General features: G+C 42.1%; 1 protein-coding gene across 2 annotated transcripts in view; it reads right to left on the bottom strand.

Moving 5' to 3' along the window:
* The window catches only part of LOC311058281 (uncharacterized protein), a 253,276-nt gene extending 245,550 nt beyond the window's left edge, over positions 1-7,726 (bottom strand). For both annotated transcript variants that reach the window (XR_014602040.1, XM_084075681.1), the window contains exon 1: positions 7,581-7,726. The gene's annotated coding sequence lies outside the window, so the exon portion shown is untranslated. The remainder of the gene's footprint in view (positions 1-7,580) is intronic.
* Between the last annotated feature and the right edge of the window lie 4,236 nt (positions 7,727-11,962).

The following is an 11,962-nucleotide window of genomic DNA, read 5'->3' as shown; positions in this document are numbered from 1 at the left end:
ACTGGTTTTGGACATACAAGGTTCCGACAGTGACGATGTGCGTGTTATTAATCTCATCACAACAAGTGCAGGGAAACCGAGAGCAGCAGGAACGCCGACCAAACAAAAAAAAACTATTAAACATCTACTTTTAGGTTATCTGCCAATAAAAGACAGCAGCTGTTCAAATGGAACGGGTCTGAATGGCAACTACGACACTCAGCATTCAATATATTCATTGTGGGGGGGAAAAAAAGCATTAAATAAACAATCAGATAATGTTGTAAACATCACACACTGAAAACCGGCGAGCAAACCTCAAGAAAAACAAACATTTAGGGACATTTTGGACCAAGAACAAACAATGCTGACACTGACGCTGGACAAGCGGAAACAACAGGCTGCCTCGAAAGCTTAGCAAACAGCTTTGATAATGCCTTTCCCTACACTTTCTATGCAAAAAAAAAATAAAGTCTCTGGGGAAAAGCTAAGAGAGGGCAATGCAGGCTTTGTTAGCTAATAAAATATGAATTGTTAACTTTACTATTATATATATTACACTATGCTATCTATGAAAATACAAGGTTTTCACTTCAAGCATTCCAAATCATAAACATTGACAAAAACATTGTCCCTAGTTCACTACATCGAGTTCCTCTGCAAACAACAAAATCAATAGGAAAATCACAACAAATTGCTGTTTCGACTTAGAGCGCAGCTTCCAGCTGGCTCCGCTGGTTATTTGCGACGCTGCTCGTCACAAATAGCAGATCTACAAGCCCACGTAGAATGGCGCACGTTATCGGAGTCTGGCATTTCATGCACTTGTACGCGCTGCAATACTGAAGTGTAGGCAGGTGGTCATCCACCTGCCTGGAGGAGATAAAGGCGTGGATGAACCTCAATTTCCTTCAGTTAAACAGCTCCAAGACTGAAGCCATCTTAATTGGCACCCCCCCCCCCCACCAGATCAAATCATGGCCCCATAACCAGCATCTCATTCTCCGGTCAAAATCTCCCCCTCTCATCCACAGTCACCAACCTGGGTGTGAAAATGGACCCGCACCTCACCTTCGAGGCACACATTAAACACCCGTGTAAAACCTCCTTTTTCCACCTCAGGAACATCTCCACACTCCGCTCCACACTCACCCTGCCAGATGCTGAGAAACTCATCCACGCCTTTATCTCCTCCAGGCTGGATTACTGCAATTCACAAGATTTCCCTTCTCACTCATCAGTGCATTTACGGCAACGCCCCCCCCTACCTCAAAGAACTCCTCACCCCTAAACCCGCCACCCGAAGCCTCCGCTCCAACAACACCAACCTTCTCGTTGTCCCCGACACCAACCTCCGCACCATGGGCGACCGGGCCTTCTGTCACACAGCCCCATGTCTGTGGAATGCCCTCCCTGACCACCTGAGAGCACCACAGTCCACTGATGCTTACACAGAGATGCTTGTAGGCCTGCGTCCTGCGTCGCTGACACACCATATTGCGAAAGGACGCATTCATGACACCGTCGTGGCGTCCATTTTTCTAATTTTCATGGACTTTGTTGTTTTTCGTACTGAGTTTTAATTTCTAAATTTTGGCCCTTTAGTTTAGCCTAGTTGGGTCTATTATAATTGTTTTGTTGCCTATGCTGTTTTTATGCCTTGCTTTTAATTGTAGCACTCTGAGATTTGTGAGAATGTAAAGTGCGTTATAAATAAAAATGTATTATTATTATTAAGTGTAATAACACTTTGGATGTATGTTCTGTGTTCAAAACTCACTCTCTTTGTGCGTTCAGACAGTGCTCTACTCTCCATCACTCCACTCAGTCACTGCAGGTGACGTCACACACACACACTTGTCACTTGTACTAACTTGCACACAGCCAAACAGACGCTAATGAATGGAGAATACACACTTAAGAGCAGCGGAAAATCTCACAGAAGAACTAATCCGTTGTTTTCGACAAGTGACACCATCGTGCCATGGAGCAGACATCAAAGGGAACAACATTCAGCCACTAGAGCTCACACTTAAAGGTATTGACGGCGAGTCAGAGATAAACAAACACCGCGCCTCCAGCCGTTCGTTTCCCCGACCACCAGGGGGTGACGCAGGAGGGACTTCCATAGAGCTAAGGGGACTTCTGAAGGGGCCATGCCGAAAATAGGTTGCTTTATTCGGATATAATTCGCGGAACTGCCCGCCCCTGCTGGTTCTCTGAATTTTTATTTTTAAATAGGCTCTTTCATGATAAATTGACCACATATATGAAGTTAAACAACTAAATTCTATCCAAACGCTATCTTAAAAGTAAATTCTGTGCCTCAAACATGAAGTTTGAGAGCGTTTTAAAACCGAAAGTAAAAAGTTCACACGGACGCGCACGGACGCGCACGGACGCGCACATGCGTGTGTTAATTTACGCCCCGGACAAACATAAACAGTAGGGAAAATACGGATTTCAGAAAGAGGACTGTGTTTCAATGCAGGAAGACACCCCAACATCATTATATAGTGGCTGATAGAGGGGGAAAAATGCACATGTACATTTAGGCTTAATGTTGCCTAGAATCCCTTTAACCCATTAAGACCTGAGGCAAAAAGAATAAAAAATAAAAGAAATCCAAGACCTTATTTCCCCGCATTTACGTCTACAAGGCAGCATTCATGTAGTTTACAATATTGTAACGTCTAGGCTGCTTTCAAGCGTCTCGTTAAGGGGAAAAAGGTACCTTACGCACCCAATGAAAACACAAGCTCAGAAAGGTAAACTAAACAAGAATTATGGATCCGAAAAAATTATTAAAACGATTGAGAGAATCAGGGAGGTTTATTTCTACTCATATACGTATAAGCAGCAAAATGCTAATGTGTTAGGTCCTCAAAATGCTAAGCTACACGATAATAAGCTAAGAAGAATAGAGATAAGAGAAAGCTGTGCCGGCCGCAGGTGCCCGTGGCCCGGCACCTGCCGGCAGGGAGCGTTGGACGGGAGGAGTAGGACGAAGGCTCTAACATCTTCCCGGTGGGGGCTCCTCACTGGCAGGTGAGTCAGTAGGATAAAACGGCAGTGACAACGCGCAGCAATGTGTGTAGGGAGGAATCAATTTGACATAACGACTAAATTGGGGATAAAAAAAGGGGGGGAAATAGAAACAAAATCAGCCTTACAACAATAGAAGAGAATGTAAGGCAAACCGTGTAGATACGTTGTGTGTATATTACAATAGCAGCAATACCAACATCAACACAATACAATATTGTGAAGAGAAATAAAGAAAGAAAATCACACCCAGTGTGAAGAGAGTGGTGCCTTTGAATTAGTGTAACTGGTTGCATCCTTGTGTTGCAATCAGCTGCAGCTGTTGAGGCTGTGCTCAAACGGACGGACGGACCCACACACACGGTCAAGTGTAGGGGTGGCTGGCACCACTCAAAAACTTGCAATATGGAATGTACACGGCATAGCCATGCTGGGTACAGAAACCCATGGCTATGGGTGGGTGCGGGGGGGGGCAGATACTTTTATTCCAAACCATTTTCAAAAAGCTCAGTGGATGATGTATTAGGTCATTTTACTTTTTATTACGCAATTTACATTAAAATGTCATCAAAATGACCAAAGCTTCGGTGTGCAGAAAAGCGAGGTTTCTTTCTGAACAGACAACCGGGGGAAAAGGTTTTCCATATCCCATCAAGACCTGGAACGCATCCGTGTCACTTTAGACTTCTTTGCCTATTGAAAAATAGCAGATCTACAAGCTCATAGCGCGGCACTGAGTGCCGCGCTATGAGCTTGTAGATCTGCTATTTTTGAAAAATCGTGAAAATGTTTTTTTTTTTTTTTTTTTTTCCGAAAAACTGTTAGGATTTAGAAAATGTTTTAGAAGCGGCCTCAGGTCTTAAAGGGATATATATAATGCAACCAACCGGGGCAGAGCAGCAGAACCCTCCATATGAATCCATCACTGTCTCCCAAGGAGTCCCAGCAGGACAACACGGCTTTATTAAGACGCCACCACCTCCTCACGTATTGTGCATTCTAACAACGACAGGCTGTCTGCTACCGCATGACGGCCTAACGCACTGCTTAGCAAACCTTTCCACATCAAGGACCTCCCAAATTCATATGCATTTGGTCTCGGCTCGGACGGACCACCGCCATGTGAGAAGATTGTGCGCCAGGGAGGACCCCCAAATAGGGATTTGGTGTTGTTAAAATGCTTCACTTTTGTTTCCCAAATTCTTTTGAAAATAGCAGATCTACAAGTAGACAGGCTATTTTCAAATGGCTGACATATATGCTATATTAACTCATTTCGCTGACGGACCTCCTGGAACCCCGCCAAGGACACCTGGGGGTCCGCGGACCCCACTTTGAGAACCACTGATCTACAAGACCTTGTCTGCTAGCATGATGGGCTTGATGTACGTACTTACGACAAAAAAACACACTTTTGTCATTGCAAAAGGAGGCATTTTTGATGACGTGAAACGATTTAAATCAGTTGTTCTCTACATGGGGTCCGGGGACCCCCTAGGGGTCCGTGAGGGAGTTCCAAGGGGTCCCCCAGCTACATGATGGCTAGTTAGGAACTCAAATGGACCTTTGCGAGTCATTTAACTGGTCACTTGAACAAAGGGATTCTACCGTTGTGCCTCAGCCTTAAACGGCCAGTCCGGTGCGTCACAGGGGTAGGGACTGTTTTACTGTTTTACTTGCACCGAAATAAATAAAAGGCCTAAACTGTCCGTGTTGCTCCAGCGTTCTCTCTTCGCCATTAAACTGGTCCATTTGGTTCAATTTGTACACTTTCAAAGTCAAATTAGCATTGAAGATTGAGTCCAGGATTGTACCGAGTACAAGGTCCCAGATACAAAAAAATGGGGGTCCGTGGTCTAATGCTTATCAAACTGGGGGTCCTTGAAAATTATAGGTTCGAGAACCAGCTGCTTTAAAATGACAGCGCCTAACCGGGAAGAGACCCTATTTACAATGTAGGCATTTAGCAGACCCTCTTATCCAGAGTGACTCACAATACGCAAGGTAAATATACAGAATGCAGAGAGAACTGTGTACTAGTGTGCCTCAAGAAACTATAGGATAGTTAAAATAAATTTAAAAAAAACTTTAAAAAACAAGTTCACATCAAACGGTTCTCCCAGTAAGAACCCTGCACAACCCAGTAAAGAGCCCTGGCCTGCACAAGCCCTGGCCTGCACAAGTAGAACAGACTAGAACCCAGTAGAACAGACTAGAACCAGTACAACCAAGTAGAAGAGACTTGAACCCAGTAGAACAGACTGAAACCAGTAACAACCCAGTAGAACAGAGTAGAACCCAGTAGAACAGACTAGAACCCAGTAACAACGCAGTATAACAGCCTAGAACCCAGTAGAACAGACTAGAACCCAGTAACAACCCAATAGAACAGAATAGAAACCAGTAACAACCCAGTAGAACAGACTAGAACCCAGTAACAACCCAGTAGAACAGACTAGAACCCAGTAACAACCCAGTAGAACAGACTAGAACCCAGTAACAACCCAGTAGAACAGACTAGAACCCAGTAACAACCCAGTAGAACAGTCTAGAACCCAGTAACAACCCAGTAGAACAGACTAGAACCCAGTAACAACCCAGTAGAACAGACTAGACCCAGTAACAACCCAGTAGAACAGACTAGACCCAGTAACAACCCAGTAGAACAGACTAGAACCCAGTAACAACCCGGTAGAACAGACTAGAACCCAGTAACAACCCAGTAACAACCCAGGTCCACACAAGCAGCGCCTAAGCCCGGAACACTCAAATTTACAATAGAGATATATTTAGCAGAAGCTCTTATCCAGTGAGACTCACAATAAACAAGGTAATAAACAAGGTAAATGAATCACATCCAACAGAATGCAGACAAAGTACTAGTGTCTGTGAGTCTCAACAAACTATAGGATACCAGGTATAGACCAAGAACCTGGCATTCCAGTCTAATATACTATCGAAAAAAGGAGGTACCAACGTTTTAAAAACCTGTTCAAAACTCAGTTTACATCGCAAATTAAACGGTTCACCCTGTAAAGAACCCAGCAGAACCCAGCAGAACCAACTAGAACCCATTAAAAACCACACATCAAATCCCAGTTGCTGTAACTGTTAAACGGACACCCAGCACAGCCCAGTAGAACAGACTAGAACCCAGTAGAACAGACTATAGAACCCAGTAGAACAGACTATAGAACCCAGTAGAACAGGCTAGAACCCAGCAGAACAGACTAGAACTCAGCAGAACCGACTAGAACCCAGCAGAACCCAGCAGAACAGACTAGAACCCAGCAGAACAGACTAGAACCCAGCAGAACAGACTATAGAACCCAGCAGAACAAACTAGAACCCAGCAGAACAGACTAGAACCCAGCAGAACAGACTATAGAACCCAGTAGAACAGACTATAGAACCCAGCAGAACAGACTAGAACCCAGCAGAACAGACTATAGAACCCAGTAGAACAGACTAGAACCCAGCAGAACAGACTATAGAACCCAGCAGAACAGACTAGAACCCAGTAGAACAGACTAGAACCCAGCAAAACAGACTGTAGAACCCAATAGAACAGACTAGAACCCATTAAAACCCTCATTTCAGCACATTCTACCCCAGTAGCTAGAACTGTTCAAACTGCCACCTGGACCCTCAGTGCAGTGCAAAGCTAGCTTCAGTTCAGGTCTCCGCGTTATAGGTTCTCAACGTGGGGTGCAGGGACCACCCGGGGGTCGCAAAAATGGACCCCAACAAACACGACAAGGGGTCTCTAAACTCCGAGTGTCACGAATGGAACCAAATGGACCCGTACGGGTCCATTTGGTTCCATTCGTGGCACTCTCGAGAGAGTTACGTAGGCTTTACATTCAAAGAGTTTTAGAGAACCTCAGCTAGCTAGAAGCTAGCTGAGGTTCTGTAGTGTTTGCAGCACCCGACACCAGTGTTGCCAGATTTTGAGAGAGAAATAAGCAGGTCTAGGAAAAACAAGCCCAAAAGAGGCAACTATAGGGCACTATCTATGGGCCATTATGAGCACTTTAAACCTATGTTGTGTACATTGAAAATAGCCAATCTACAAGCTGACGCGCTGTGAGCTTGTAGATCTGCTATTTTCAAAAAATATTTGAAATAAAATGTGCAATATGTGGAAGGTTTTTGAAACACAAATCTGGCACAAAACATTTTCAGATGGGGTTTAGGGACAAATACATGACATGTTAATTTGAGCGTCCATGACATATTATATATTTAAATATATAATATATTATAAATATTTGAGAACAACTGATTAAAATAAATTTAAAAAAAATTGAAACGAGCACAAATAAGAAACTACACTTTAGTAAGCCCCAAAAATCCACAACCACCAATATTTACAAGCAAGTTCCACAGAAAAACAAGCCCAAAGTCGCTTGTAACAAGCGGACATGGCAACACCGCTTGCAGCCTTAACACGCAGAGAGAGAGGGAGAAAAAAGAAAAGACCCGCTTTGGGGTTTTTTAAGTTTGATATTCATACAGAAAGGAGAAATAAGCGGATCAAAGCACCGTTCACTTACCGGGGCGGGGGGGGTCCCGAGGGGCTCGATCCGCAGCGACCAGGGCTTAAATATCACCGGCGATAAACGGAGACTCGAGTTAAAACGAAGGGAAAAAAGTGTGACACTTTATTCACAACAGCATCGATGCTGCGTCTGTCTGCCGCGCCGCCATCTTTACTGAGACACCGGACTGGTCCATTCTGACAGCAGCTGGGGGGGGGGATTCTGAGCTGCTGGTGGTGGCTGTAGTAACCAGAAAACTCGCCCCGAAACACGCTCGCCCCCATTTTTGTATGGGGGCAAGCCCCCCTGGGGGCTATATTCTTGCAGGGGTGGAAACAAGTACTGAAATTCTTTACTTAAGTAAAAGTACCAATACTGCAATATAAAAATACTCTGTTACAAGTGTAAAAGTCCAGAATTCAAAATGTACTTGAGTAAAAGTACAAAAGTATTGGCATCAAAATGTAGGAATAAGTTTAGGTTTACTGAGGTTACGTTTAGGAATAAGGTTAGGTTTAGACATAGTTTTACTGAGGTTATGTTTAGGAATAATGTTAGGTTTAGGCATAGTTTTACTGAGGTTACGTTTAGGAATAAGGTTAGATTCAGGCATAGTTTTACTGAGGTTTACGTTTAGGAATAATGTTAGGTTTTAGACATAGTTTTACTGAGGTTACATTTAGAAATAAGGTTAGGTTTAGCTTTACTGAGGTTACGTTTAGGAATAAGGATAGGTTTAGACATAGTTTTACTGAGGTTACGTTTAGGAATAATGTTAGGTTTAGGCATAGTTTTACTGAGGTTACGTTTAGGAATAAGGTTAGGTTTAGGCATAGTTTACTGAGGTTACGTTTAGGAATAAGGTTAGGTTTGTTTTACTGAGGTTACGTTTAGGAATAAGGTTAGGTTTAGGCATAGTTTACTGAGGTTACGTTTAGGAATCAGGTTAGGTTTAGGCATAGTTTACTGAGGTTACGTTTAGGAATAAGGTTAGGTTTAGGCATAGTTTACTGAGGTTACGTTTAGGAATCAGGTTAGGTTTAGGCATAGTTTACTGAGGTTACGTTTAGGAATCAGGTTAGGTTTAGGCATAGTTTACTGAGGTTAAGTTTAGGAATAAGATTAGGCTCAGTAAAACTATGCCTTAGGCATAGTTTTACTGAGGTTTATGTTTAGGAATAAGGTTAGTTTAAGGCATAGTTTTAATGAGGATAAGGTTAGAAATAAGTTAAGGGTTAGGCTAGCCCTAGAATAGCTGTGATATTACATACATTTCATGTCTTCCAAATACACAACACAACCATAGATCGGTCCTATCCCCGCCCGGCAGAAAACGTGTGTAGTAAGAGCTGCACACGGACAACATTCTAAACATATTAAAACCTCCTTTCTTTGGGAAGCACAAATGTATTGGGCACACAATGGGCAGGTGGTGTGATTTATTACTCCACACACCAATCGCAACACACCTGTCAATTGTGTGCCCCATACGTTTGTGCTTCCCAAACATCTATGTTCCTAATGTTCAGTCCAGCAATAATTTCAGGTCCCGCCTCGTCGCTGACAGAGAATCCGTCATCCGTATTAAAACTTCTAAATGGAGTACACATTTGACTTGAATGAATGTAACTTATTATGTGTTTAAAGAAATACTCAAGTATTCAAAGATACAAATGACTTACATTTTGGATGGATGGATGGATGGATGGACAGACAGACAGACAGACAGACAGACAGACAGACAGACAGACAGACAGATACATAGATAGATAGATAGATAGATAGACAGACAGACAGACAGACAGACAGACAGACAGACAGACAGACAGACAGACAGACAGACAGACAGACAGACAGATAGACAGATAGACAGATAGATAGATAGATAGATAGATAGATAGATAGGTAGGTAAGTAGATAGGTAGATAGATAGATACATAGATAGACAGATAGATAGACAGATAGACAAATAGATAGATAGATAGATATATAGATAGATAGATAGATAGATAGATAGATAGATTGAATACTTTATTTGCAGTTGGCAAAAAAAGGTACAGTGGTACGGATGTATAGATTAAATGCTAAAACCATCACTGATAAAATCACAGTCAGTTCATAATGAGACAAAATCCACCCAACTAATAGACCAAATATAGCCTATTGCACAGCAAGGAGTCCTCAGCGGTATACAGGATAAAAGGGATGTTGAGGATATTACACTTATAGGAGATATTGCACTCATTTACTGTTCACAAGATGGCTTGGGGAAAGAAACTCTTATTGCAAAATCTGGCTGTTCTACAGAGCCATGGTTCAAACGATACTCAACCCACAAGTGGAAGTTGCTGTGTTCAATTTGCACTTGAGTTAAAGTAATGGAGTACGTGTTTAAAAAAACATGACTAATTTATTTTATATCAATGGCATTGCTGTATGTTTTTTATTAAGTTGTTCGTTTTTTCCACAATAAAGGCCCTTCAACAGGGTACAGATGTCACAAGACGGATCAACAGCTGCAGCAGCCAGAAAAAAATAAAAACAAAAGCACAGACAAAACAAAAACACCAACCACTTGACCGGCAGCCATAACGCCCCCCCCCCACCCCCCAGCTCTGGTCCCTATTGCTAGTTGCATTTGGAACATCATTTAAGTGGCAATCATACTTTCAAAAGCAGCAGTTTCGTGTCCCTCTAGGAATGCAAAAAAACATTGAAAATAGGAGATTTACAATCTTGGAGCTTGGAGCTTGGAGCTTGGAGATCTGCTATTTTCATCGTTATTACTATTACTATTTATTAATTCATTTCTGGATTTGGGGGAAAATGTCTACATTTTAATACAGCAATGCATTGATTTTAAAAAGAAAATGGGGTTGGCGAAAGGGCCTACTCTGTGTGGAGTTTGCATGTTCTCCCCGTGTCTCCAAAGGTAGTTAATACCCTCACAAAAACATGTAGTAATCCTGGTCGCTATACTGCCTCCCCCATGACAGCCGGGGTGCCTGATGGAGGGGAAGGGAACTTGTTGGAATAACGTGTTCCTTCCAAGCGCTACGTCCTACCGGGGAAACTCCCCCCTGTCAGGTGATAAGAAGGTCAGTTGGCTCTCATGCATTGAAGGAGGCATGAGCTCGGCCCTGGGCTCCCTGGGCTGTGGGGGGAGTGTAGCGCCCAGGATCACTTAGAAAAAAAAATGGCACCGGGTGAAAAAAGGGTTACAAAATCGTGGGATAAGAAAAAAAATAAAAATAAAGTACTTTGTCATTTCTACTTTTGAATGCGTAAGTATTTTTCACTCCAGTACTTTAACTCAAGTACACATTTGTACAGAGCAACTTGTAGTTGAGTAATATTTGACCAGAAGTATTTATTTATTTGTCCACCACACTGCATTTTAAACAACATTTAATTAACCACACGCCGACATTTTCTCTGATTACAGCTCTGATAATAATATAATTATGGTATAATTGATCTGATTTGATTTTGGTAAACGTAATACGAGTAAACTCAATATAATGTAATAAAGCACTTGTCTCCAGTGTTGCTTTGGCCAGAATCTACATTCTCTATGGCTGTAGTGTAATCTCAATGTCACAAAGAAATGTCTCCCCTCCTCCACACAGCGATGGTTCAGTCCAGCTCGGTCCCAAAGCAAAAAGTCCATAACCCAGGTGTGTGTGTGTGTGTGTGTGTGTGTGTGTGTGTGTGTGTGTGTGTGTGTGTGTGTGTGTGTGTGTGTGTGTGTGTGTGTGTGTGTGTGTGTGTGTGTGTGTGTGTGTGTGTGTGTGTGTATAACAATACTAATAATACTTAATTGTTAATATTGTTATGCTTAACATAATGATTAATAACTTATTCATCGATGATTAAATGAATCCGCACAGCCCCATATTATTATCTTCTACAATATTTAAATATTTTTAGCACCTCACACCAGAAAACGACTGGGTTTTAATAGTAACATGATAGGTTTATGACTGTAGGCCTATACAAGTATTAAGCATTCTCATATAACGTTTGTTGTTATGAATATTAATTTATGTATTAATGTTAAACCTGAATTAAGCATTTGTAATCCATGCTGTAAAGAGAATGCTAGATATGTGGATCAAAACGGCAGTATAAAGTAACTACATACATTTACTCAAGTACATACTTAAGTACAATTTTGAGGTATTCTTATTTTCTTCAGTATTTCTAAAATTTTCAGTACTTTTACTCCTCCTACATCTCAGAGGCAAATGTTGTACTTTTTACTCCACTACAATGTGACAGCTTTATAGTTACTAGTTACTTTGTAGATTTAGATTATCACAAAACATACATTAACCACTTCAGCCCCATATATGTCAGCCCTTTGAAAATAGCAGATCTACAAGCTCACAATGCGT

The sequence above is a fragment of the Gymnoscopelus microlampas genome, assembly GCF_963454915.1.
Source record: "Gymnoscopelus microlampas genome assembly, chromosome: 13".
Classification (NCBI taxonomy): Eukaryota; Metazoa; Chordata; class Actinopteri; order Myctophiformes; family Myctophidae; genus Gymnoscopelus; species Gymnoscopelus microlampas.
Note: the sequence above shows the minus strand (reverse complement) of the source record. Positions and strands in the feature narration are given on the sequence as shown.